We start from the raw sequence: 15,835 nt of genomic DNA, 5'->3' as shown, positions 1-15,835 counted from the left end.
TGGACTCATAAAGCTTAAAGCCCAGTGGGGGATAATGATGAATTTATTTTTAAAAATACAAGAAAAATATAATGAGATTATGACAGGGGAGTCATAGGGAACTGTGGGAATAGGAGCTCTGAACTATAGTCACACAAAGAGAAGTGTCTAGACAGACCTGGATTTGAGAGAGGAATCCATAAATCTCAGACACTGTTTGAATGGGGGAACTGAGGGAGAAGAAAGAGCCAAAATTGAATGTCAGGTTTCTGGTTTGAATAACTTGGTAATGGAGGCACCATAACCAAGAGAGAGAACACTGGAGGAGAACCAAGGTGTGAAGGAAGGTAGATGGCAAGTTTAGCTCTGGGTATGTAGAGGAAAAGGGGCCTGTGGGAGATGCCAGTGCCAATGTTCAGTTGGCACTGGAATAATGAAGTGTGGCTTTCATCTGGGTAGTCAGAATTTGAGACACATATCCAGACACATATTCAGACACATATTCAGAATTGGAATAAACATGACAGTGAAAATGCAAGCATGCCCTCTGCTAAAGCAGAATAGATTGAAAAGAGCAAAAGGCACAGGATCAATCCAGGAGAATTGCCCATTGCCTCCTCACCCCGTGTTTATCCCATGAATCTATAGTTAATATCGAGGAAGATGGGGTTCAAAAATGTTCTTGCTTTGAACATGCCATTAACTGGTAAGGGAAGAAGCCCTGCTTGGGAGTCTAGTATATTGTAATCATTTTCTTTTTTTTCTTTTCTTTTTTTTAAAAAATATATTTTATTGATTTTTTACAGAGAGGAAGAGAGAGGGATAGAGAGCTAGAAACATCGATGAGAGAGAAACATCGATCAGCTGCCTCCTGCACACCCCCCACTGGGGATGTGCCCGCAACCAAGGCACATGCCCTTGACCGGAATCGAACCTAGGACCCCTGAGTCCACAGGCCGACTCTCCATCCACTGAGCCAAACCGGCTTCGGCTGTAATCATTTTCTGATTGGACACCTGAGGAAAGATAAAGGCCATGAATGACTCATTTATCTTTGTTGGAAACTCCCTATTGAAAACAGCATCCACAAATTTGATCTGTTCAACCACACTGGTCACTGAGAAGCAAAAGCCTCTCCACATATGTATTACTGCACATGAACATTGCAGGGAGAACAGAAGTGTGCCTGCACGTGAATCCTTGATTTCTGCTTTCTATGATGAGATTCCATCAGCTACAGAAGCAAGAGTGCTCTTAATATGCATGTTTCAAGGTGGCTCCTGAGGTGCCCACTACTGCCTAGCAGGTATGTGCAAAGTGAGGCTGTGTAACTCAGAGGTGACTTGGATTTTAGGGAAAACCAAGAACAGGCTGGGACAAGTACAGTGCCAAGGTGTGTCACAGGAGGAAATGATGACAAGGTGACTCACTTCTCTACCACCAATCAGTGTTAAGTTAATCTTCTAAGTGCCATAGGTCAGGAAAGAGGTAGAGCTAGGGTATAAACACAAATCTGGGCTCTGGTGAACTGAACCACTCTGCCAGCCCACAAAGGGCCCTATGGGTTTATGCATGGGACAGGGGCCCTGGCCACAGGCTCTGTAATCTGCACTTGCCCTACTCAGTGGCACACTCCGAGGGAAAAAACAAACAAACACTGAAAAGCCTGTTACACTATTTTGGTGCATAAAACAACTCAAGCCTATCAATGCATCCTCTGAGGTCACCATTCACTATGCTTCTCAATTTCAAGGACAGGAATTAAACTTAAGTTTATTTAAGTTTTTATAAGAATCTCAATATAACAGTACACACCTTAGAAGCTTAATCCAAAAACTCCAAAGTGTTGGCATGAGCTAACATATGTGAAATACCCCGAGTTTTCATTTCAAATTAACTATTGAAGACAAGCTTTCCATTGACAAAATATGGTCCATTTGCCTGCTCTGAATGAGGGAGAGCCATAGACTGTCCCTCAAAATGCTGAGCCCAAGGCGACAGACTGAAGCTTGTCCTGCCCTTCCCATCCAGACTGCTGGACTGACTAACCATCAATAAGTTCAAGAACGTTTTCTGGAGGAGGCCTTGGGGTGGTAGGAGTGTACATGTCAAGAACTATTTTTTAGAAAGATCTCTCCCATTAAAGTCACTCAAATAAGTCATGTAATTACCACATTATGTGGCCCGGAAAACAATTGCCCAGTAGATGAGAGAGAGACAAAGGCATGACAGCCTGCCTGAGGAGGCATCAGCTGGCAAGCAGCTAGGGGACTCCACGTGTTAGCCTCATTATAGTGGTTTGTCCAAGTGCCTCTAGAACTCAGGGACTATGACCTGAAAGGAATGGGGCAAGGGAGAAGAAACTTTGGCTACTGTACAATTATTCCGAACCCGTATTATTAGTTATTGATTGTCTTTAATTTGGGGGAGTGTTAAATGGAAAAAAAGGTATTCAAAGGAAAACAGAGATTTGAATGCATGCATATAACCATAACCAATGGATGCAGAAAACAGAGGGTGAGAGTGAGGGCCAGATTGGAAGCGTTGGGGGATCAATGGAAAAATAACCACACATTGGTAATACCTTAATCAACAAAAAAGAAAAAGTATAAAAAAATAAAAATAAAAGGAAAACAAGAAGTTATCCAGAGATGAACTTTGTATGTCAGCAAGGTAGGCATAGGCTTCCCCTAGTCCCTGAGAAAAAGATGTCTTGCTTTCGAAGAACAACTTTTCCCTCTGATTGGATTTGGGCAGCATAAAAGAGACCAGTGGTTGAGAGTTGCCAGAGCTCCCATCTCGGCAGTGTGGGGGACTTAAGGACTGTGGAGGGAAGGGGCAGGTCAGAGGCCGGTCTGTATTGTATCAGGGCCTCAGGAGGATGTGAGGTAGAGGTCGGGCCTTACACAATGGTCTACAGCCTAGTTCCATGCTAGTGGACAACATCAAGCAAAAGAAAATGCAAGAGGGCAATTAAGTGAAAGAGTCCACATTTAAAATCCTAGCTTTTCTGTCAGCATTGAATTTATTCTCAGAGTGCTTCACCATCATGGAAATAATTTGATTCTTCCTGGAGAGCAAACTTTTAGAGAGAAATCAAAAAACTACTCCATGACAGACCTTAAGTCTTCATGTAAGATAACTATATAAGTTTCTAGGGATTCCTAGACTTAAGTAACTAGCTGAACCCTTATTGTTAGTTGATTGTCTTTAATTTTGGGGAGTGTTAAATGTAAAAGGTATTAAAAGAAAAACAAGAAGTTACCCAGAGATGAATTTTTCTATGTCAGTAAGACAGGCATAGACTGACTGACTAAATAACTAACTAAATAAATAAATAAATTAGTAAAGTGCCTTGCCAGGAGGACTAGAGAATGTGGTATGAAATTTATCAGACTGTTCTCATAAACTTCAACAACTGAGCTGCCACATACTCAGGATGGGAAGTGAGTTTTAATTCAAAGAAGGACTCAGAGGCTAAAGGAGTGAGAATAAAGAGTAAGGAGACAGGGCATGTACAATAGGCCACTGACTTAGAAATGGGGCCCTGAAGCCAGGCATAAAGCAGTTGTCTGCAAACTAACATGGCCAATGAAGACATCCTATGTGGGTCAAAGACACGGGGCCTGCGTGGACCTTAGTCCGAGTTGTAGACCTTACCTGAGGGCAGCCCCATCTTCTCTGCAACGAGGTGGTCCTTTTCACAAATGAGAATGATAAACATTTGGCTTTTCTTGCATCCTTTCCGAATGATTGAATCAATCAAAGCTCAGGCCTTATCCATAGCTGTGGCATTTTCATTTCTTATTTTATCCATCTCCTCCAGGATCAGCACATTTTCGTTTAGCAGGTTATCCAACAAGACATTTATCATGCCCTCGGTCACTGATTGGACAAAAACCTTCCTCTTCTGCCTCAGTTCTTTGTCTGTTTGAAGCAAAAGGATTCCTCAAGTCACTAAACAGCCTCGTTTTCCTCTCAAGTCAGCAACAGGGAATAGCCTCCTTTAGATTTAATCCACAAAATGTCCCTCCCCATGCAGTTCAGTCATCCTGAGCTACCCACATCTCTCACTCTCCCCTCAGTGGTGCCCAGTGTGCTCACTGAGTGCCTGAAGTCTGAGATTTACTATGGTGACTCCTGTCTATTCACCTCTGCATAATAAAAGAAGGAAGTGGTGAGGGACTATTTCCCTTGGGGACAGCAGCTGCTGGTACCCATCTCATGGGCATCCTGCACCCTTTGTCAGATAACTCAGTTAAGTGTTTGTGGCCCCTTCTCCACTTCCCTTTCTCCTCTTTCTTCCCTCTCCCTCAGTTTTGTTCACCTAGTTAACATAAACATTCACAGAACCTAATTATGGCTTCCCCCAAAGCCAGCCACTTTCAAACAATTTTTCCAAGATGTATTCTTTTGGAAAGTAAAACAAACAAACAAACAAACAAAACAGAAGAACAACAACTACAACAAAACCCCAAAACTCACCAGCCATGGCTTTTCTCTCTTAGCCTTGGCATGAAATTTGAAATTGAAAGCATGTTCCATCTTCCTTTTAAGCAGGGCGTGTACATTATTAGGAAATACCAACTGCTCATTCATATGCAAGTCTTTATTTTTTCTCTGAAGTAATAATCTTATTGCTTAACTTTAGAATGCTTCAGGATGTATATCCTGGGAAAATCTTTCACCAACACTGGATGTGGCTGGGCTAGGAAGGGAGTGGAGTCTAGAGAATAAGAAAGTAAACAGAAAGTATGCATTCACTTAAACTCACTCAATAATGAATCTCATTCATGAGGAAGTGTGATCTGGAAAGTAACTCATCTTTGGTGACTTAGTCCATGCACGGTCCTGTAACCAAATGCCACAGCCTGGGTGGCTTATCAACAAGAGGACTATTTCGCACAGTTCTGCATCTGGAAGCACAAGACCAGGTGCCAGCATGGGTGGATTGCAGTGAAGGCCATTTCTGGGTTGCAGACTGCTGACTACTCACCATGACTTCACATGGCAGAAAGGGTGAGACAGCTCTTGGGAATCTCTGTTTTAAGAGCGTGAATCCCATTCATGTGGCTTTTTCCCTCATGATCAATTCAACTGCTAAAGACCTCAACTCCTGATGCTGTCACCATGGGCCTTAGGTTTGCAACATCTGAGTATTGCAGGGACACATACATTGAATCTATAACATTTGGAGAAGTTGACCCATTGTGATTCATGTCCCCATTCTGCAGATCTGCTATGTCCTCAGAGCTATGTGTTTCTGAGAAGCAGCTCTGCTATTAGGAGTGGAAACATTTTTCACCAGAATCAAACATTTTCTTATCTAACACTTTCTTTTCAGATGATTCTGTTTTGTGGGATACTATAGGGGATAATGGCTGAGACTCTGGACTCAGTATGTCTGATAGCATTTTAACCATCCTTTCTTGGGCAAGGTATTTAATTTTCCCATGCTTTTGGTTCCTCTATTGGTAAAATATCTAATAATACATACCTACACACCTTTGAACATTAAGTGAATGAAAATGTGGAAATTGCATAGCACATCATCAGCACACAATTTTATTATTTATTATTAATATTGTTTTTAATTGATATATTTCTAAATTAAATAGCCAAAGTTGGCTATTTGCAGGTTATCTAGTTAAATTTCTCTCTTGGGAGAATCCTCCTGCATCTCATTCATTCATTCACTTAGCATATATATCTGGATGGCCTACTCCATGTTAGACACTGCTCTAGGTTCCAGGGGTTCAGTCAACACAGCCAATGATCCCTTGCCTCATGGCTTCGCATTCAAGGCGAGAAGACAAACATGAAACCGATATGTATCTGGGATAGTGTGAGAGTGTGGTAAATGCTAAGGAGAAGTTAATTAAGAAAGCAATTGATGAAATATGGAGGATGTTATAACTGAAGACAGAGGAGCACAGGAAGGCCTAAAGAAGTCACTGCTTTTTGTAAGCACATGTTTAATTGCTTGACCCAAAATAAACTCAACATAACCAATTTGTTTTATAGATATGGTTGATGGAAGATAGACTAATAAAAAATGCCTATTAGTCTTTCAAAGTTATCAATTTATTTACCAAAAATACTGATGGGAATATTACCTTAGTTTCTTAAGAGAATAATAACCCAGAGTTACTAAAACATTCAGTGTGTGTGTGAGAGCATGCAAAATTTAGGAAAAATCTAAATTAAATATTATTAGTTGTAATACTACTGTTTTATTATTAAAAGCAAACTTACATTTTGACACGTGGATCACAAGTTCCTTGTTGTGATCTAGGCTACTTATTAAATTTATTTTTTCATTAAAATAAAACCACTGTGTAGATTTTAATCTCAGACTTTTCTCAGTGTGTTTTCATTTTTACTTTGCTACTTACCCAATCCAGTATGCAGCACAATCTTGTGACCCTTGGCGCAGGGAGGCTTGTTGTAGGGAAGCAGAAATTGCATGTTTATCACTTCCCATATACATTTATATTTATTCATTTATTTCTGAGATGCCTTAAGGATTTCACATGAGGGTTTCCTACAAGCCAGGGCCATACACCGATGAGTAGAAACATGCTGAGGTAGCATATTAGCCCCAGTCAGCCCCACCCCCCAGCAGGAACCCCCACCTTGATTGGGGGCATGACCAGCCTGAAAACCCACCATGGCCCCTTGCCCTGGCTGGCCCAGCCTTCCAGGGGCACCTCCACCCTGATAAGGAGCATGGCCAGCCTGCAAAATTCTCATGTTGGCCAGCCCGCCGCCATCAGGGACCCCCACCCCTATCTGGGACCCCATCAGGACGGGCTGTCTGGCCCCTACCAGTGCACTGGGCCTCTTTCCTCTATAATAAAAGGTTAATATGCAAATTGATAGTAATGGCGGAACAACCAGAACAACTGCTCCACCAGTCACTATGAAGTACATTTGGTTTCTTATCCCGGCCAGCAGGCCCCATTATCCAATGTCAAACAGAGAACTGGTGGTTGTGGCGGGGGACATGGTGGTGCCAGCCAAGGTCCCGGACACACCAGTCACCCCCCACACAGTGGGCAACCTGTGACCGGGGCGGGGCTGGTGAGTGGGTGGAACGCCCGAACTCTGGGTTCCTCCCCATGGCAAGCAGGCTCTGATGACCTGATGGAGAATGGGAAACTGGGTGTGGGTGGCAGTGGGGTTAGGGGCTGGCTGCAGGCAGCCAGGGAAGATGGCCCTGATCAAAGGCTAGGCCTAGGGACCATATCTGCTTAAAAATTTTGTGTGCTGGGCTTTATATGTAAAACATTGCATTTATTTAATGTAAATTTTTTGATGAGTTTAGAAATATATCTGCACTCATGGTACCATCACCACAAAGTCTAACATTGTACACAGTTCTATAAATTTTATATTCAATTTTTTCATCTGTTTCTTTATGTAATGTGCTTTCTGAATCTTGTTGAAAAATTTTTCTAGCTAAATATCATAAATACTAGAGGCCCAGTGAATGAAATTCTTGCGTGGGGGAATGTCCCTCAGCCCTGCCTGCACCCTCTCCAATCTGGGACCCCTCAGGGGATTTAGGGATCAGGCCTAAACTAGAAGTCAGAAATCCCTCTCACAATCTGGGACCACTGGCTCCTAACCGCTCGATTGCCAGCTTTATTGCCCCTAACCTCTTCGCCACGTAGGCTTTTATTAGTATAGGTATTTTTCTATATTATTTTTCTCCTAATAACTTGAAGGATTTGCTATTTATATTTAGGTCTTTACTTCATGTAGTATATTCTTTTATGTATGGCTTCAGGTACAAAATGTGTGTGTGTGTGTGTGTGTGTGTGTGTGTGTGTGTGTGTGTTTCTATAAAATAATATCTTGAATCACTCATTATTTTACCTCTGCAACATGGCATATTTTGTATTGTTCATTTCCAACCTTTTGTATGTGTCTATTTGTCTACCCATGTGCCAACTGGATTTTATGATTTGTGTTCAGGCAATCTCTGAAACACTTTTTAATTATTTTTTCTTAGATATTCTTACTACTTGACCTTCTAATCAAAGAGTATAAATATCTTGTCAATTTCAAAAATACCTGGTTACATTTTCCTTGGCACTCTGTTGTGTTTATTGATTAGTTTGGGTAAAAAATTAAAAACTTTACACTTATTTGTCTTTTTATTAATGACTACAGGGCCGTTGCACGAAGAGATTCATGCAATAGGCCTTCCTTCCCTTGGCTTCCAGCACCGGTTTTCCTCTGGCGCCCGGGACCCAGGCCTTCGCTCCTGCCAGAGTCTGCCATCTTCGTCTTCGCCACAGACTCTAGAGTCTGCAGTGTTGTCTTCATTGTGGCACTCGGCTCCTGTAGATCCCTTCGCCGCCTGCCTTCCCTCTCATAGCAAGTGTCCTGCCCTGCCCAGCCATTCTGTGCCTGAAGCAGCTGAGTGGCCACCAACTTTGGCCTTCTAATTTGCATACTCACTCTGATTGGCTATCGGCGTAGTGGAGATACAGTCAATTTACATGTTTGCCTATTATTAGGTAAGATGTGGCATATACCACATGCTAGCTAAATCTTTATGTCACGCAATAATTTCTTAAAGTAGTTTTCCATATATACTTTGTAACTATTTGTTTACAATTTTGTTAAGTACCTTGTAATGTTTATTGCTATTGCAAATAGGGGCTGAAAAAGCAAAAAATAATTTCTACTTGTATGTCTTTTTAATAGAAAATGGTATTAATGTTATATATTTATCAAAATCCTTGCAAATGTGGATACTTTATTATTAATTCTGAGAGATTTCAATAAGGAACTCTGATCAAGATGGCGGCATAGGTAAATGTGGTACTCAAATCCTCCCACAATCACATCAAAATTACAACTAAACTACAGAACAACCATCATTCAGAGCCACCTGAAATCTACCTGAATGAAAATCCTAAACTAGGGATTTAAAGAAGAAGCCACATCAATACTGGTAGGAGGGGGAGAGACACAGAACAGGCTGGTCGCATTCCCACATACAGCAGATATAAATTGGGAAGGATATTTGCTCTGCAGAGGTCCGCTCTGAGAATCAAGGGGTCCCATTCCAATACCAAGACCTGCAGCTCAGGATGCCAGTGGCAAGAAGAGAAGTTCCCCTTACTTCTGGCTATGAAGACCAGTGAAGATTGTGGCTGAATGAGATGGAGGGCTTCTGGAGTCCCAAGCAGCTTCTTTTAACCTGAATCTCCATCAACCTGTCTCACACTGTCTGCCCTGCCCTGGTTATTCCCTTTACCTCACCACACTCAACTTGTGCTACTCCCCCAACCCTATGTCATTTCCAGTGGCTTTTTCATAAATGTGTCCACCCTATCCTCATGCTTCAGACATTTCTAACAACTCTCCAATAAGCAGCATCAGGCCTCTGCATACACTGTGCCACTTTCTATGTGGCCCCAGGCCAAGCACTAGCAATAGCTGGCCTTGGTTCACATGTGCCCTGTCTTAAGCACCTTCAAGCCCAGCATAAGTAACAACCATTTGCAGATTATTCTGTAGCATGTGCTGGGTGGCCCAAGGTAGGGCAGAGGTAGTCACTGATTTTGCACCTCTTGGGAGACCCTAGAGCCAGTGTACCCAGCAATCAGCTTCAAACTGCACTAGATTACAGCACTCTCTACTCCATAAGGGACACCATCACCAGCAGACTTAGTGGACACCAAATTCTCACTAAAGCAAGTCCTATTCTGTAGGATCCACTCCTTTGCTATAGTGGCAGCTGGTCCTCAAAGGGGCAACGAAAGGTGATTACGGCTCAACTATAAGTGAAGAGGGGTGTACCTGGAACACCTATCTTGGGTTACTGTGGAGGCAGTGCCACTGGGCCCTACATGACACCTACTATACAACACCACTCTCCTAAGTTCAACTCTACATAAAACATAAAAAAAAAAAACCCAGGGAGGCAGCCAAAATGGAGAGACAAAGGAACAGGTCACAAGTAAAAGTACAGGAGAAATATCCAAAAAAATAACTAAATAGATTTCACAAGCAGGTGCTTGGGCTGTTTGGTATCACCCTGGAACACCGAGAGACACGCGATCGCGGCACATCACCTGGGCAACCAGGGACGACAAAACCTTTCCAAGGCAGCAGCAGTGGTGTAGGGGATGTGATGATGTCCAACCCCGAGCCTGGTTTGCCCCTTTCCCCGGGCACATTCTGTGCAGACCCCATGAAAATAGACTTCCATAGAAGCCAGACACTGAGATACATGCATGGCTATGCAATGGCTCGACGTCCAACGGTTGGAATAGGTGGGGACCGCCTGTCCCAGGCTGACCTGGATGAGTTGGCCAATAAGGCACCACTTCTAACTTATGGTGAACCTAAGCAGGCTGGACCTCCAGAATTTATCCCTGTGCAGGTGGCTTTTGACAAAAAGCCGGCACTGAGCTGTGGGTGTCCCTTGGGACAACTGGCACAAGCTCCGCAAGACTAAGGGCAAGAGAAAGCCCTACCACAAGAAACACTAAGATTGGACCCCACTGTATACACACAGACCGAGTGCCCCGAGGCAACAGAAGTACCTAGCCTCGAGGCTGGACGTGGGCAACTTCTCCTGAGGCTCAGAGTGTTATATCACAAAACATGGAGTACTGATGTTGTCTACAATGCATCCAACAACAAACTGGTCCCCACCAAGACCCTAGTAAAGAACTGCATCATGCTCGTTGACAGCACACCGTACCGACAGTGGTATGAGTCCCACTACGTCCTACTACACACTGCCCCTGGGCCGCAAGAAGGGGGCCAAGCTTACTCCTGAAGAGGAAGAGATTTTGAACAAAAAACGATCAAAGGAAATTCAGAAGAAATATGATGAAAGGAAAAAGAATGCCAAAATCAGCAGTCTTCTCGAGGAGCAGTTTCAGCCAGGTAAGCTTCTTGCATGCATCGCTTCAAGACCAGGCCAGTGTGGCCCAGCAGATGGCTATGTGCTCCAGGGCAAGGAGCTGGAGTTCTATTTGAGGAAAATCAAAGCCCCGGAAAAGCAAATAAATCAGCTGCCCTCCTATCTTAGCTCATGTAATAAAGATGTTTATTCTAGAAGAAGAAGAAAAAAAAAGTAGGTATCAGATCACATTCACATACTGACCTAAAACATTCTCATGGCTTTCCCAGTGTATAGGCTAAGATCCAACTCTATAGGTTCTCACAGTCCTACTGGGTCTGGCCCTCCCTGCTCTTTCTCCACCCTACTCTTGGGCCTATCTTTTCCTTACTCACTGTGTTTCAATCACAATGGATTTGTTTTCCTTATTCTGTTGAAACTGTAGCATACTCCCCTCCCCCATTACAGGGTCTTTGCACATGCTGTTTTCCCCCTCCTGGACTAGCTTTCCTGTGATTGATACTCAATAAACATTAGTTTTTTAAAAAAAGAACTAAATAAATGCAGGTAAGCAAACTACCAGATACAGAATTCAATACAATGCTCTAGAAATTTAATGAGTACAAGGAACTTAGTAACAAACAGCAAGAAAAACAACAACATGGAAACAAGAAAAAAAAATCAGGCAGAAATTAGTGATACACCAACTGAAATGACAAATAATTTACAGGGAATCAACAGTAAAATAGATGAAGCTGAGTATCAAATCAGCAATTTGGAATATGAAAAAAAAAAGAAAAAGATACACACCCAATCAGAACAGTAAAAGGAAAATAAAATAATTATTATAATATAATACTAGTAGCCCGTTTGCACGAAGATTCGTGCAATAGACCTTCATTCACCTGGCTGCCTGCACCAGTTTTCTGCCGGCACCAGGGACCCAGGCCTTGGCTGTGGCCACCGCCTTCTGCCTTTTTCAGGGTCGGGGCTTGGCCCCGGGCGGTGGCCTTGGGCTCCGCGGCACCCAACATCCTTGCTAAGGATCGCAGGAGCCAACCCCCAGTGGTTTCCTGCGATCTGTGCAGGCTGCCCACTGGTGCCCAAGGCCCGGAAAGCCTCCGCCCCAGGCTTTCCTGGCCTTGGGCTCGCCGCACCCAGCGTCCCTGCTACCGATCACAGGAGCCGACCCCCAGTGGTTTCCTGCGATCTGTGCAGGCTCCCCGCTGGTGCCCAAGGCCCGGAAAGCCTCGGCCCCTGGGACCCCCGGGAGGGGCGGGAGGGGCCGGGCCACGCCCCCCCCAGGTGTCCTATCACCCCCGGACCAACGGGAGGGGCGGGAGGGGCCCGGACACGCCCCCCTAGGTGGCCAATCGCCCCAGGCACCCCTGGGAGCGGCGGCATGGGCCCGGCCACACCCCCCCCTGGGGTGCTGATCGCCCCAGGCACCCCCGGGAGCGGCAGCATGGGCCCGGCCACGCCCCCCCGGGGTGCCGATCGCCCCAGGCACCCCCGGGAGCGGCAGCATGGGCCCGGCCACTGGGCACCGCCATCTTGATCTTCTCAACGGCGGATATGCCACCCGGAGTCCCGCCCCCAGCCTCCCGCCGGCCCAATCATGGGCATAGCGGAGGTGCGGTCAATTTGGATGTTTCTCTATTATAAGGTAAGATAGGGAGCATCTTGGACAACATCAAGCATACCAACATTCACATCATGGGGGTTCAGAAAGGAGAAAAGGGAGAGCAAGAAATTGAAAATCTACTTGAAAAAGAATGACAGAAAATTTTCCTAACCCAATAAAAGAAATAGACATACAAGTCCAGGAAGTACAGAGTCCCAAACCAGATGAGCCCAAAGAGGCCCACCAAGATACATCATAATTAAAATGACAAAGGTTAAAGATAAAGACAGAATCTTAAAATCAGCAAGAGAAAAGCAATCCATTGTCTACAAGGGAGCTCCCATAAGACTGTCAAATGATTTCTCAATAGAAACTTTGCAGGTCAGAGTGGATGAGCAAGAAATATTCAAAGTGGTGAAAATCAAAGACTATAGCTAAGATTACTCTATACAGAAAAACTATCATTTAGAATAGAAGGACATACACAGTGCTTCTCACATAAGAAAAACCTAAAGGAGTTCAACAGCACCAAACCAGTAAGTATTAAGCAAAATGATAAATGACCTTCTTTAAGAAGAAGAAGAAAACAAAATAAAAATATCTGAACAATAAAATGACAATGAATACATATTTCCCAACAATTGAATCTAAAATAACAGAATAAATGACAAAGTAGAATAGAAACAGACTCATAAATATAGAGAACATTTTTAAAAATATATATATTTTATTGATTTTTTACAGAGAGGAAGGGAGAGAAATAGAGTTAGAAACATTGATGAGAGAGAAACATCGATCAGCTGCCTCTTGCACACCTCCCACTGGGGATGTGCCTGCAACCAAGGTACATGCCCTTGACCAGAATAGAACCTGGGACCCCTCAGTCTGCAGGCAGACGTAGAGAACATTTTTATGGTTTCTAGATTGGCGGAGGGTTTGGGGATAGGTGAAAAAAGGTGAATTGATTAGGAAGTACAAACTGGTTGTTACAGAATAGTCATGGGGATGTAAAGTACAGCACAGCGAATGTAATTAATAATATTATATTTAAAATGTTTTAAGTCCTCATCTGTGGATTTTTTTATTCCATTGCTTTTAGAGAGAGTAGAAGAGTGGGAAGGAGCTAACAAGAGAGAAAGAGACAGAGAGAAAGAGAGAGATATCGATGTGAGAGAGATACATCGAATGATTGCTTTCCACATACTCCATGACCAGGGCCAGGGATGAACATGCAACCTAAGTATGTGCCCTTGACCAGAACTGATCCTGAGACTGTTTGGTGCTCAGGCCAATGCTCAATCCTCTGAGCAACACCAGCCAGGGCTCAATAATATTCATGGTGTCAGATGGGAGTAATATTTATTGGGATTATCACTTAGTAAGTTATGGAATGTCTAATCACTGGAGTATACACCTTAAACCAACATAATACTGTATGCCAACTGTAATGAAAAACTGATTTAAAAATTTTTTAAGTGAGATATTTCAATGAATCCATACATGTTTTCCAGAAATAATGGAAGGAAGATGAAAAGATACTGGGAATCAACAGTAGAGTAAATAATTTCTTGTGCTCCAAACATTTTTATTTTACTTTTAATTTTATTTTGTTGGAAGTCTAGTGCAACATTTAATACAGTTATTTTTTACATTTTATTTAAAGACTAGAGGCCCGATGCATGAATTCACCCATGGGTGGGGTCACTAGGCTTGTTAGGCAACCCGGGTCCATATGGGCCCTTTAGCCCAATCAGATCAGGGCTGGGACAATTGCTGCCTGCTGGCTGGGGGGAGGGACTGTGGGAGGTTGGCTGGCCAGCTGCAGGGAAGGACCAATTGGGGGAAGGGTCTACAGGAGGTTGGCCAGCCCTAATGTAGATGGATCAAGGCTGGCTGGCCAGAGGGAGGGGCCAACCAAGGGGAGGAACTGGCCAGGATGGTGGAGTGTGGGAGGTTGGCCAGACAGCCCCATTTGGGGAGATCCGTGTGGTGGGCTGTGGGGAGGGACTGGCTGGGTGAGGGACTGTGGCTAGTTAGCTGGCTGGCTGGGGTGGTGGGACCGCGGGAGGTTGGCTGACCATGGGGAGGGGCCGGGGGAGGTTGGCCAGCCACAGGCAGTTGGCTGTGGGAGCACACTGACCACAGGGGGCGGCTCCTGCATTGATCATCTGCCCCCTGGTGGTCAGTGCTCGTCATAGTGACTGGTCGACCAGTCATTCCGGTCTTTTGGTCAACAACACGGTAGTCCACCCTCCGGCCCACCTGCCCTCCGCTACTCACAGTGTTGAACTCTCTTAAGAGTGATTGGGAGGGAGTTTCCAGTCCCACTCCTTTTCCTTTAATGGTTTTCCTGCCCCTCCCCCCTTTCCCTGTGCTGGTCAGGAAAGTCTCTGGCTGCTCCCCCCTCAAGGGCTAATCAGGGGAAAGAGCCTTTGACCTTGGCTATAAAAACACCTGTCTAATCACTGAGCTTATTAGGCCACCTGGAGTCCAGATGCATAAGTTACGTCAAATAAACATTTTTGGGGTGTGTGTGAAGATTTAGGTCTCTCATATATTGAGAAGAAAAAGCTATTGCTTTAAGATAATGACAATACCTATCTCAAATATTGTAATGAAAGAATGGAAAAAAACAACCCTTACATAAAAATGCTGCAAAAATGTTATTTTACTTTGAAGACAGCAATAACTGGAAATAACACGTTTCTTTTAGGCCACATCCTAAAAAGGTAGCTGCTTTTTTATGTCTTAGGCCTCTGCAAAGGTCTTAAAAGACCCCTGACCCAGCCTTCTGAAGATTTTAGGTTTACACGTTTGTCTTAAAAACTGTGAGGTGCCTAATTTTTATAAACAACCGGCCACACCCCCTTCCTCAAACATATTGTCACATCCTCCGAGTTATACTTTGTCAACAGCCTTGATGTGCAAAAAGTACACAAAGTGGGTAAACTACTTTGCCTTAGAAGTATATACTTAGTAATTACTTAATAACATCATTTTATTTTTGTGAAATGAGAAGTGATCGACCAAACTTTTCAGACTCACCAGACAATAAACTTCACCATATGTTTGATTCACACTTCAATTACAGCTTTGTGTTTAGTACGAAAACCTTTTCCTGTGTGTGTGTTTTCGCTACAGATCCCTTGCTCTGGATTGCATTTTGGAAACTGCCTATTACAGATAAAGCACCTTTCCAGGTAAGCTTCTAAGAAACATATGCATTTAAGCACACAAAGGTGTGTGTACACCTTTTCACGCATAAATGTCCATATGATGCCTGTGCTGCGCTCCCAGCACGTGCCCACAACGTGTGTGCGGCCACACACCCAGGTCCCGGCATAAACAGGCTGCTCTGA

At 43.9% G+C, this 15,835-nt stretch overlaps 1 protein-coding gene across 1 annotated transcript in view; it reads right to left on the bottom strand.

Annotated features, from left to right (window-relative positions):
* Nucleotides 1–15,835, bottom strand: part of LOC307110205 (uncharacterized protein) — a 57,564-nt gene that overhangs the window by 17,718 nt on the left and 24,011 nt on the right. The window lies entirely within an intron of this gene.

This window comes from Cnephaeus nilssonii (assembly GCF_951640355.1).
Source record: "Cnephaeus nilssonii genome assembly, chromosome: 13".
In the NCBI taxonomy this organism is placed as follows: Eukaryota; Metazoa; Chordata; class Mammalia; order Chiroptera; family Vespertilionidae; genus Cnephaeus; species Cnephaeus nilssonii.
This window is presented reverse-complemented; position numbering and strand designations above follow the sequence as displayed.